Source organism: Amblyraja radiata, chromosome 1 (assembly GCF_010909765.2).
Source record: "Amblyraja radiata isolate CabotCenter1 chromosome 1, sAmbRad1.1.pri, whole genome shotgun sequence".
Taxonomy (NCBI): Eukaryota; Metazoa; Chordata; class Chondrichthyes; order Rajiformes; family Rajidae; genus Amblyraja; species Amblyraja radiata.
This window is the reverse complement of record NC_045956.1, coordinates 70,077,722-70,090,925: the sequence shown is the minus strand read 5'-3', so window position 1 is coordinate 70,090,925 and position 13,204 is coordinate 70,077,722. Positions and strand designations below refer to the sequence as shown.

The 13,204-nt window shown below is 42.3% G+C and overlaps 1 protein-coding gene across 2 annotated transcripts in view; it reads right to left on the bottom strand.

Moving 5' to 3' along the window:
• anxa3 (annexin A3) overlaps nt 1-7,417 on the bottom strand; it is a 69,307-nt gene extending 61,890 nt beyond the window's left edge. Inside the window, exon 1 of one of the 2 annotated variants that reach the window (XM_033023898.1) lies at nt 7,349-7,417. The gene's annotated coding sequence lies outside the window, so the exon portion shown is untranslated. The remainder of the gene's footprint in view (nt 1-7,348) is intronic. The other variant, XM_033023907.1, reaches the window with a different exon arrangement.
• Nucleotides 7,418-13,204: the final 5,787 nt, after the last annotated feature.

Genomic DNA, 13,204 nt, shown 5'->3' with positions numbered 1-13,204 from the left:
GTACGGGGTTTGTACGTTCTCCCCGTGACCACGTGGGTTTTCTCCAGGATCTTCCGTTTCCTCTCACACTCCCAAGACGTATCCATGTCCAGTTGCAGAGTCGAAACATTCTCATCACGACATGCCTTCCCACTTATCGTCATGACATTAGCAAACTCAGATACATTAGACTCTGCCCCATTCCTCCAATTCATTCATGTAAATATTTGCGAGTCAATAACTGACTCTTGGGTCAGAATTGAAATGTCTTGGATCAGATCAGAAATGTCTTGGGACACCACCTTCTTCCAGCTTGAAAAATGGCACATTTTTTCTAGCTGTGGCTTCTATCCGATAACCAATTTTCAATCCATACCATTACACTTCCCCTTATACCATGACCCATTACCTTGTGTGCAATTATTTTTATGTGGCACATGATCAAATGCTTTCTGAAAATACAAAGTTGCTACATCTATCGATCCCCCTTTATACCTCATTAAAGAACTCTAGTAATTTTGTCAAACACGATTCACCTTTCATAAAAACTTGTTGACTTGGATCGATTGTATTTATGCATCTCCATTTGATTGCTTCCTTTTTCCTTGATCATACTCCAATATCTTGTGAAGAGTAGTTGTTAAGCTAATAAGCCTATAGTTACACAGTTTTTGACATCCTCCCTTCTTGTAGTATGCAGTTCCATTTGCAATTTGCAGTGTGTGTACATCTATAATGTGCATCGCAGTTAATCATTAACGCTACTTTAACAGCACCTCCCAAACCACAAGCCCAACCACAAAATATATCAGGGCAGCAGATCCTTACTGTAGGTCCTGTATTACACTGACCTGGAAATATATCACTGGTCCTTCATTGTCACTGGGTCTAAATCCTGGAACTCCTTCCCAAACAACACAACAAGAGTACCCTTCACCAGAAGGGCTACGGCATTGGAAGAAGATGCTCACCACTGAATCGAAGGTGATTAGGAACAGGCAAAAAATGATGGTCTCAACAGTGATGACCAAATCATGTCAATGAATTTAAAGTAAGTATTTACCCATTAGCACAGATCCTGCCATAGCATGCAGTAAACTCAGAAAGGACATCCAATTGGGATGGGGGCATCGGAGATGTCCTCATTCTTTAGGGAACGGGGGTTCCCCTGTTCGACTATAGATGAGGCTCTCACCAGGGTCTCCTGTTTATCCCGTAGCTCCACTCTCACTCCCCATCCCTCCACTCGTAACAAGAACAGAGTCCCCCTTGTCCTCACCTTCCACCCTACCAGCCGTCACATACAACAGTTAATCCTCCGACATTTTCGCCACCTCCAATGGGATCCCACCACTGGCCACATCTTCCCATCTCCTATGCTACAAGTTGCACATCTTGACAATGCCTCCAACTATTTTCCCAGCTGCTATGGGACCCATTACACTGGTAGATCATCGAACATTGAACTGTACAGCATGGGAACAGGCCTTTCAGCCCACAATGTCTGTGCCTAATGTCAGGGGATATGGTGAGAATGGCAGGAACAGGGTACTGAATGTGATGATCAGCCATGATCACTGTGATCGAAGGGCCGAATGGCCTACTCCTGCACCTATTGTCAAATATAATGCTAAGTTAAAATAATCTCTACTGCTTGCACATGATACATATCACTCCATTCCCTGCATATCCATATGCCTATGTACAAGTCACAAATCCCACCATTCTATCTGCCTTCACAACCATTCTTGGCAGTGCATCCCAGGCACCCGCCCCTCTCTGTGCAAAAGTCGTGCCCCGCACAACTCCTTTAATCTTTGCCCCTCTTACCTTAAACCTATGCCCTCTGGACTTTGAAATTTCCATCTTGCGAGAACATCGCATCCCATCCCATCCCAGAAATATATCAAATGGTTTCCAAGCAGCCTTTGTAAGCCTTTATAAAAGATGACAAATCCTGAAACATTAGTGCTGAAAACTTTCAGCAGGCGAGGACAATTTCCTGGCCAGAATAGTCACGGTTGCTGCCACCATTAAAGCTTATACATCACCTTTCACCCTCTAGCATCCAACATTACACTGGACCCTTGACTGGTTGAGGTCACAACTCACAGCAAAACCTCTCCTTGTCCCCATTATCATGATATCTCCATAAGAGACAAATGGAAGTGGTATCCAATACAAAGTCCCCCTGATGCAGCTAACAGCAGCCATGATCAGGTACATTCAGACAGCCTTCCAGCCCATTCCCTCGAGAGCTGTCGTGGGAATGAACTTGAGGAACTGTGGATTGTACACATGTAATTTTCACAGTAAAAAAAAGTACAATTGGTATTACAGATCCAAACTTCATTTGTAGAAAGGAACTGCAGATGCTGGTTTATACCAAAGATAGATACAAAGAACTGGAATAACTCAGAGGGTTAGGCAGCATCTCTGGAGAAAAAGGATGGGTGATATTTTGGGTTGGGATTGAAGACGGGTCTCAACCCGAAACATCATCCATCCTTCTTCTCCAGAGATGGTGCCTGACCCACTAAATTACTTCAGCACTTTGTATCCATTTTCAAAACTTCATTTATTGTTTCTTCGGTTAAAATCTGCAAAGTTATCTTTCGGTTTGTTGTGCAGCGTTGCTGCAGCATTAGAGAGCTGAGAAGCAGTGAAGTTGTTTGGAATTAAGATACAAATCTCTGGGAAGATCTTAGGCTTATATGGAGTTTATCTGTCCAACAGCAAAGAACTTATGGCCTTTGCTAGGGAGAGGCAGAAAAAAGTAGTAGCACTGGCCAGGTCTTGCATTCTCCCTGCGATTCTGCATCCAACTCGAATCATAGAAATGATCAAGTAGAGCACAGACTAAGGCCCATTTCCCCCTTGTGTCTTAGACGCCTCTCTGAAACAGCTATCACCCCCTCATGCCCTGCTCTTCTTTCTCAGCCTCACATTTTTGCCTGTTTACATACAGACATATCTTACACTCACACATATCAGACCTTTACAATTCTATTTTCAGCCAAGATTAATACAGCCAAAAGTGCTATCATCTTGCTCTTTATTATTTTAAATCCGCATTGCGGGAACATGGAGGATTTTATTAAAATTCAATTAAGCAACTGGATTTGAAAAAGGTTTACTCCCCCGAAGGTTCCAGCTGCTAGGTTGATATATGGTATCAACATATCTTACTAAAACTCGTACAAAACACAAAGCTCTTGAATCGATCAAACTGTTAGATATATCTCGGTTTCTTTTGAGACAGGATCGTCATGTTCTGGTTATCACTGAGATAGTTTCAGTCTGTTGTTGGACATTCCTTCAAGCACTCAAAGCTAAACATCATGCATTTGGTATAATTACAACGCAGAGCACATAATAATCATTAACAATTCAGCTAATAGACAACAGCAGTATAACCAACTGGAGACCCAACTAAGATGGCCACAAATCAAAACTAATTCACTCAGTCTCTCATTTTCAAAAAGTAAGATAATAAAAAGGAAGAAATACGTACATTTCAAACTTATTATGAGGCATTCAGATACAGCTAGAAACAACAATTTCCATAGTTTAAATCACTCCTTTCAGCAGTCACATGGTAACATTAAACCTGCCTTTACTGTTCTATAAATCGTCAGTTTGTATCTTCAATTTGAATTAAACGAAGAAAAACTTGTATTTACATAGAACCTTTAACATAATGTAACAGAATATTATATTCACATTTTAGTTAAGATTGCCTCATCTCTTTCTAGGTACTAGACCATGAGTGTGACCAAAAGATTCATCAATCATTTAACTTTATCCTCATTGCAAGTAATTCTGTAGTTTCTAAACAATATTCCTGAGAAATATTATTACTGACCTTAATGAGTGAATCAGAATATGTAGGAAGGAACTGCAGATGCTGATTTACACCGAAGATAAACACATAATGCTGGATTTACTCAAGCATTTTGAGTGAATCCGAGTGGCATGTGATCAGATATCGTCTTGCCGACTTGTTTTGTTCCCGCAGGTCTGAGAATAATGGCCCTCATTTGCATAAAAGTTGTGAGTTACACACTCAGGCCAATTTTCAAATCTTCCATGGGAAACAACAAAATCATTGGGAATCTGCTGAATGAGTCAGTTGATAATCCAGGAAAGGGGAGAAGCAGGCAAGTGGTGGAGGAGGAGTTCACATAGACATGACTGTTTTATGGGACCAGAAGGAGTACTCTCACCTCAAGATAGAGGTGATAAAGACTTTCACCTGTCGCTTGAGATAGTTAAGGCAGCTCCAAAAAACCCCACACAATTTTACTACAAAAATGTACAGATTGTAGGTTTAAATTGAAAAGGCAACTTTTTCCACACAGGGTATGGGTGGGTATGTGAAACAATCTGCCAGAGAAGGTGACAATATTTGAAATACCCTTGTACAAGTACGTGATCAGGTTAAGACAGGATATGGGCCAAATGAAGGCAAATGGGACTACCTTAGATGGGGTAACTTGGACAATGTGGACAAGATGGGCCAAAGGGCCAGTTTCTATGCTGTATGACTCTACACATGGGAGGGGCTGCATGTGGGGAGCCTGTAGGTCTATCATATTTTCTATTACAGGCCTTGCCATCACCTATTTAAGATCATTTTGAGAGGGAGCATGAGAGGAGCTAATTGGGATTCTACTGCAGCATCCAATCCAATCCAATCAACGGTGGAAATTATCATCAATCAGGTTCCCAGAACTGATGCAAGGCACCAACATCCCACTTTTAAAAAAAGGCGGGAGAGAGAAAACAGGGTATTATAGAACAGTTAGCCTGACATCAGTGGTGGAGAAGATGCTGGAGTCAATTATAAAAGATGAAAAAGCTGCACATTTGGATAGCAGTAACAGGATCGGTCCAAGTCAGCATGGATTTACGAAGTGGAAATCATGCTTGACTAATATTCTGGAAATTTTTGAGGATGTAACTAGGAAAATGGACAAGGGAGAGCCAGTGGATGTAGTGTACCTGGACGTTCAGAAAGCCTTTGATAAGGTCTCACATAGCAGATTAGTGGGCAAAATTAGAGCACATGGTATTGGGGGTAGAGTGCTGACATGTATAGAAAATTGGTTGGCAGACAGGAAAAAAAGAGTAGGGATTAATGGTAGGCAGTGACTAGTGGGGTACCGCAAGGCTCGTTGTTCGGACCGCAGCGATTTACAATATACATGAATGATTTAGATAAAGGGATTAAAAGTAGCATTAGCAAATTTGCAGATGACACAAAGCTGGGTGGCAGTGTGAACTGTGAGTAGGATGCTATGAGGATGCAGGGTGACTTGGACAGGTTGGGTAAGTGGTCAGATGCATGGCAGATGCAATGTAATGTGGATAAATGTGAGATTATCCACTTTGGTGGCAAGAACAGGAAGGCAGGTTATTGGGAAAAGGGGAAGTACAACGAGATCTGGGGGTCCTTGTTCATCACTCACTGAAAGTAAGCATGCAGTAAAGACAGCTAATGCCATGTTGGCCTGCATAACAAGAGAAGTTAAGGGCCTTTCCACTTGGCGATTTTTTCGGCGACTGTCGGCATCATTGACTGACGTATCAGGTCACTGAAAAAGTCACGGCATGATGTGGCGTGATGTGGCGTAACGCGGCGTGATGACGTATTGACGGTATCCTCAACTGTTGCAACATTTGCAACTGTTGCAACTCAACAGTCTCCTCAACTGTTGCAACATTTTTTTGTCGCTGTTGGATTTTAAAATGTTCAAAATCTTTCGGCGACCTGATACATCAGTCAATGACGCCAGCAGTCGCCGTAAAAAGCACCAAGTGGGACAGGCCCTTTAAGTAGTGGAGCAGAGAGGTCCTTCTGTAGTTGTACAGGGTCCTTGTGAGACCACACCTCGAGTATTGTGTGCAGTTTTGGTCTCCAAATTTAAGGAAAGACATTCTTGCTATTGAGGGAGTGCAGCGTAGGTTCACCAGGTTAATTCCCGGGATGGCGGGACTGTCATATTTTGATAGGAGCAGCTGGGCTTGTATACACTGGAATTTAGGAAGAGAGGGAATCTTATTGAAACATACAAGATTATTAAGGGATTGGACACGCTTGAGGCAGGAAACATGTTCCCTATGTTGGGGGAGTCCAGAACCAGGGGCCACAGTTTAAGATTAAGGAGTAGGCCATTTAGAACGGAAATGAGGAAAAACATTTTCACCCAGAGAGTTGTGAATCTATGGAATTCTCTGCCTCAGAAGGCAGTGGAGGCCAATTCTCTGGATGCTTTCAAGGTCTTACCTTCCACTACCTGCAACCTCCGGCAACCACCTGCAACCTCCGGAAACCACCTTCAACTAGCATCGCAACTGGCTTCGACTAAAAAATGACCGATTTTTAAAATGGCAACCTATTTTTAGTCGCGGCCGGTTTTGAATTTTTTGAAATAATCGCCGGAACATAGAAGAAGCGGAAACCTCCGGGAACCGCACGGAAACCTTGGGTGTGGCGCAAAGTCTCCAGAGGTTTCCGTTCAGTGGGACAGGGGCATAACTCTTCCACACAGTTAATATGAGGCAGAAACTTTGCATTTTCTCAGAACTTCTCATTTTTCTAGTTCTGCACTTTTGCTCAATTTTATTTCCTGGAATCTAATATCAGGGACAGTTACTTCACTGTAAGTCTATTACCAATCAATTAAGAAGCAGAATTGGATGCATTCTATAACATATTAACCCCTGAGCATGTGCATTTTACTTCTCGATTTCAGCAACAGATGAAATCATCAAACAGTGTTCCCTATTGTTCCTACACATTCTCAGACTGTATGCAGATCACATCACAGCTTTAGTAGGTGGCGTTACATCCACACTATGCATGTTATTCCCTTTCCCATTTCTCAATTCTAACCATATTGATGTGGTCACAACAGAACCCCACAAAATCTCTTTACTTTCCAATTCAGAAATAGATCCCTTTAAAACACTGTCATCCCAGCATTTCAATGCTTGACATACTCTCCTGAGCAAAGCTCTCAGTTATAAGTTAAAAAAACTCTCTGACTCCTGCATCCTCGACTCCGCACACCTAAATTATTTCCCGTGTAACTTGCTAGATATGTTGTTTTTAATTGTTGCCTAATTATTAATATTGAGTGCAATTACAATACAACATAAGTGAAAACAAAATGAATCAAGTAAAAATAAACTGTTCACATACTTCAGTCAACATGTTGCCGTGTAATACAAAACGACATCATTCAGTACTTACAGCAATCAGGGTTTAATAGTGTTGTAACCTTCAGTTTACAATATACTCTTTTACCCACCAACAAAGTAAAGTTAAATATTTTCTATTTTATACATTTTTGATTTTTTTTACCTTAACCTTCATGTGACCTTCCTCCTCAAATAAAGCAGAAGTGCTCTTGTACTCAGGGAAGCGACTTGCTCAGGGGCTCCTTTATATACTGTACATAATAACTGATCGGAAATGATGCAGTTTGGCCAGTGCAATCAGATTCTGCGGTTTGCCATGCAAAGCTACAGAATGGCTCGCCTTGGTCTAGAATTACAGGGTTATTCTACAGCCACACCACAAACGAGGGATATTGGCCTCATCAGCAATTCCAGATGCTCCATAAAGTCTCCAGATCACATGCTTTCATGTAGTACAACGTGTAACTAAAGAAGGAATGGTTCTTTTAATGGCATTCTTCCTACTATAAAGACTAAAAATAACACAAAATCCCATTTTCCGTACACCTCAATTACATTTGACAAACATACATACATAATAATTTATTCCATGGAGCCACACTTAATCTATATGTTTAAACACACTTTATGAGTTTACATCTACTGTATGTATCTATATAGTCTCCGTGTACACAGTAGCTCCATTGTTTGCATCGGTCGCATGTCGGTCACAGTGCTCAGCAACTGTGGCTCTGAGTCCGAGCCCCTCACTGTGGAAACGGGGGTCAAACAGGGATGCATCATCACACCCACCCTGTTTGTCATTTTCTTTGCTGCCTTACTTCACCTCATTGGTGAAGAGCTGCCACAATGGATCCCAATCCTCTACAGAACTGACAGTGGACTCTTCAACCTTAATAGGTTGAAGGCCAAGAGCAAAGTCAGTAACACGGCCATCATGGAACTTCAGTATGCGGACGACTGCGCCATTGCAGCACACTCTGCAGAAGACCTCCAGGGCATCCTGAATGCCTTTGCCAAGGCATACAGAGCCATGGGCCTAGCCTTAAACATCAAGAAGACCCAGGTCGTACATCAACCTCCGCCCAACCAGCCGTCTACCCAGCCCACTATAAATGTGGATGACACCACTCTTGAAAATGTTGACCACTTCCCCTATCTTGGCAGCATTCTTTCCTCAAAAGCTGACATCGACTCTGAGGTCAATCATCGCCTGAGTTGTGCCAGTGGAGCCTACGCCAGACTCAGGAAAAGAGTCTTTGAAGACCGAGACCTAAAGGCTCAAACAAAACTGCTGGTCTACAGAGCTGATGTCCTCCCCATCCTGTTGTATGGAGCCGAGTCATGGGCCACCTACAGCAGGCACCTGAGAGCCCTGGAACAATACCATCAAGGAAGCCAACATGACCAGCATCACCACCACAATAATGCAGCAGCAACTTCGACGGACTGGCCATGTCATCTGCATGCCCAACACACGTCTCCCTAAACAAATCCTGTACTCTCAACTGAAGGAAGGATGGCGAGCCCCCGGCGTGCCAAAGAAACACTTCAGGGACAACATCAAGAACAGTCTGAAGAAATTCCACATCACATCGAGCAACTGGAAGCACATTGCACTGGACAGGCGCTCCTGGAGGAAATCATGCAGGAAGGAGCTGCACGTCATGAAAAGGAACTACGCCGTGTTGCAGAGACAAAGCGGCAGCACCGTAAGGAGAGAGAGAAGGGGCCTCGTCGACTACCAAACACCACCAGTCTCCACTGCCCACGTTGCACCAAGGTGTGTGGATCGGGGATCAGCCTCTACAGACATCTGCAGACCCACAAGTAGACGACCCTATGGAGAGGAGAGGACAGTCATACTTGTTTCAAGTGACCGCCGATGAGTCTCTGTGTACATTGTGTACATTGTTCCTATCTAATTTCTAATTTTTCTGAATTCTAAACCTAACTTTCCTGCCAAATATTAAATAGTTTGCTGTTTTAACTTTAAATGTTCTCCTGCAAATTCGTAAAAATTTGCAAATATGGAAGATTATCTCTCAAACTGCACTTTTCAAGTTCAAGTTCAAGTTCAAGTTCAAGTGAGTTTATTGTCATGTGTCCCTGTATAGGACAATGAAATTCTTGCTTTGCTTAAGCACACAGAAAATAGGAGGCATTTACTACAAAACAGATAAATGTGTCCATATACCATAATATAAATACACATGAATAAATAAACTGATAAAGTGCAAATAGCATAAAGTGGTTATTAATAATCAGAGTTTTGTCTGAGCCTTTTATTAAAATGCCAAGAAATTGTTACATTTTGGAGTAAATTTTCCTTGTGTCAAATTTAAATTAGAAAACTACGATAGAAAAAGGTTTTGTTTATTTTGAGCTTCAGCTTTCCTGATGTCCAAAACTGCTTGTAACTGAATAGTTTTGGAATAAAGCTTCATAAATCAAGAAAGATTTTCATCATGATCGTTGAGGTTCTGCAAATAAAATGGTTGATTTCTTCCATTTGTATTTGGAATAATCATGAGGAAAAAGCAGATGTAAATGCATTAATCAGCTTAGCATTTGCGCAAACAAACTGCAGAGGTTCTTTGCGCAAACAAACTGCAGAGGTTCGTTACCTGAACATTTTGGATCAAATATCTATCTAGGATACCATGGTTTTTCTTTGGACAGTTCTCAGAAAAGGGTGTCAGTCTCAGGGGTATGGTGTTGGGAGTGTAAATGATGTGGCCTGCCCAGCGGATTCTGTGGAGTAGCCAGGGCCTTAACACATGGGTAGTTGGCCTGACCCTTGTGTTCAGGCCCTGTCAGTATCCTCTCCATGAATACGATACTGACATTATACTGCCTTATTCTTCCACTGAATTTGGAGAATCTTGCAGAGGCAGCATTAGTGGTATCTTTCCAGTGTCTTGAGATACCTGCTGCAGATAGCGTCCGTCTCAGGAGCATGCTGGTTGATCTCAATGGGATCAATGAAGCAGGCTGAATAAAAATGAATAGATCAGGTTTATGCAAAGTTATTGAGGAGCAATTTAGTTTCTATTTGCAGAGTGCACATAGATGAGATGAAAATATTTGAATTTGAAGTTTTAAAAATTCTGCAGTTAGAATTGAGATTGATGCATTGACATACACAATTGATACAGCCACTTATTTCCATATTGATTCAAAAATGCAAAATCAATTAAAAATAACTAATCAGAACAGGAATTGCATTGTTAGAGACAGAAAGAAAGAGCTTATCTTCCAACAGTAACTTCCATTTCCCTAATGGGAAGCAAACCACTTCAAGCACATTGTGCTGAGGTCGTATACCTTAAAATAATTCATTTCCATGGTTGAAATGTACAAATGAGCACAGCCAAGTTCTCTTTTTCACAATCCAAACATTTGATCCAAGTCTAGTACTACTGAGCAACTAAACTGGCAACTACTATGTATCTGTTGCATTGTGTGTGATTAAGCTCACAGCCTAGCACATATGGCACTTGGACACAATTAATTTCACATATTATTCAGATTTCAACGGGAAGCTTTCAAATTCTCACACATTAACTAGTGCTGCACAACTATTGGCTATTTAGAGCAATCACGTCGGATTTTGATTCCTCACTCAAACCTTATGCCCATCATATTTCCCTATGCTGTAAGGTCAAAGACCTTCTCCTGGTTCAAGCTGACCAAGTAAATGCCCATCGCTGTCCCATACAAAGGCAACTGAGTAGCAGAAGACGGACAGAGATTATGTTGCTGGGTAGAGTGCAGTTCTGATCCAAGTGGATTACTAGCTCCATCGCAGAATTGACTCAACCGGTGATGATCTTGTAATTTACATTATGCAATTAGATGAATCTCCGTTTTTTGATATTTTACCTCTCTCCCTTTTGTGTGTACCTGCAGGCTATGAGACCTTAATTTGCAGGTAGGCAAGCTTCCCTTTGTTCTCTGTTTTCTTCGATGTCTTTTGCTAGGTCCACCTGTAAGGATATGGGCATAACAAAATAATGATCCCAGCAGTAGAGTTGCTAAACTCAAGGCCACCTTGTTCGTGGACAACTGTCGCTCCACAGAATGGTGACCATATGCAATGAGACTGCACCAATCCGGGGCACCAGAGAGGGCTGCAGCAAAACTGAGGCCATATTATTTGGTAACTGATCTGACTAATTCTTTGGTTCTTAACCAGAAAGTGGAAGGTATTGGGAATATAGGGCCAGGACAAGAACTAGATGGAGCAGATAGCCAGGGTGAAGCCTACAATGGAATTGTGGAAGCAACACTCAGGTTTGTTCATGTATTTGCTCACGAGGAGTGATGTCGCTGGTAGTGCCGTCATCCACTGGCCATTCCCAATTAAATTGAGATGATAGTTTAGAGTCAATCTCACTAATGGATTTGATATTACATGGAGCTGAATCAGTAAAGATGTTAGGCTTCCTATACTGAAAATAATTCTTAAAACAGTCAGGCAGCCTTCTGGTTACTAATATTGAGACTAGGTCTACTTTATTAATTCCAGATGTATTTTAATTAATTTACATACTCCAGGTATGGCATGATGAACTTGAATCTGTAGAGCCATCTAGCATGGATTCAGGTCCTTGAGCCCAACTAGTCCATGCCAACCAAGATACTCCATCAAAGCTAGTCCCATTTGCCCGCATTCAGTCCATAACAATCTAAACCTTGCCTGTCCATGTACTTGTCCAAGTGCCTTTAACATATTGTTATTGTACTTGCCTCAACTACGTCTTCTGGCAACTTGTTCCACCATCCTCAGAGTGAACCATATACCCACCACCTTCTGAGTAAATTGAACCCATGTCTCTGGACAAATGATATAGATGTTTCAATAGACAATAGGTGCAGGAGTAGGCCATTCGGCCCTTAGAGTCAGCACCGCCATTCAATGTGATCATGGCTGATCATCCACAATCAGTACCCCGTTCCTGCCTTCTCTCCATATTCCCTGACTCCGTTATCTTTAAGAGCCCTATCTAGCTCTCTCTTGAAAGTATCCAGAGAACTGGCCTCCACCACCCTCTGAGGCAGAGAATTCCACAGACTCACAACTCTCTGTGTGTAAAAGTGTTTCCTCATCTCCGTTCTAATGCCTTACCCCTTATTCTTAAACTGTGGCCCCTGGTTCTGGACTCCCCCAACATCGGAAACATGTTTCCTGCCTCCAGCGTGTCCAAACTCTTAATAATCTTATATGTTTCAATAAGATCCCGGGGTGGGAGATTGTAACCTTCACGTGGTCTGTCCTGTTTCAACGAATGCAATCAACCCAGCGTGCACAATCAAATAAGATCAAATAGAACAAGTTGTCCTACAACTTTAGGCTGTGCATGCCATATGCAAGAAGAAGAATAAGGTCCCCTCTTCTAAATTCCAGAGTGTACAAGCCCAGCCGTTCCATTCTCTCAGCATATGACAGTCCCGCCATCCCGAGAATTAACCTTGTGAACCTACGCTGCACTCCCTCAATAGCAAGAATGTCCTTCCTCAAATTAGGGGACCAAAACTGCACACAATACTCCTGTCAGCCCGGTAGTTATCAGACGTGAGGTGTTTGTGGTGTTGTAGTGGGTAACAGAAGGTGGGGCTCAATTCTAGCTCCTACACTGCAGCAGAGACCTATTCCACTTTAACTGGAGATTGAGAGTCACTCATTTCCACAGAGATGCAACGTACAAATCTCCAGAGAAAGGAAGAACAATATACCTGGCATCTTGATAGCTGCCTGCGTGTGTAGCCTCATTGAGTTAGGGGTGGAACCCCAATGTACAAAGGGCAAGGACTATTTGTTTTATCATCCCCTGACATTGCAAAGGATGGAACTGCTGATGTGTTTAGGAAAGAACTGCAGATACTGGTTTAAATCGAAGATAGACACAAAATGCTGGAGCGATTCAGCGGGATAGGCAGCATCTCTGGAGGGAAGGAATGGGAGACGTTTCGGGTCAAGACCTTATTTCAGAGGGTCTCGACTTGAAACATCACC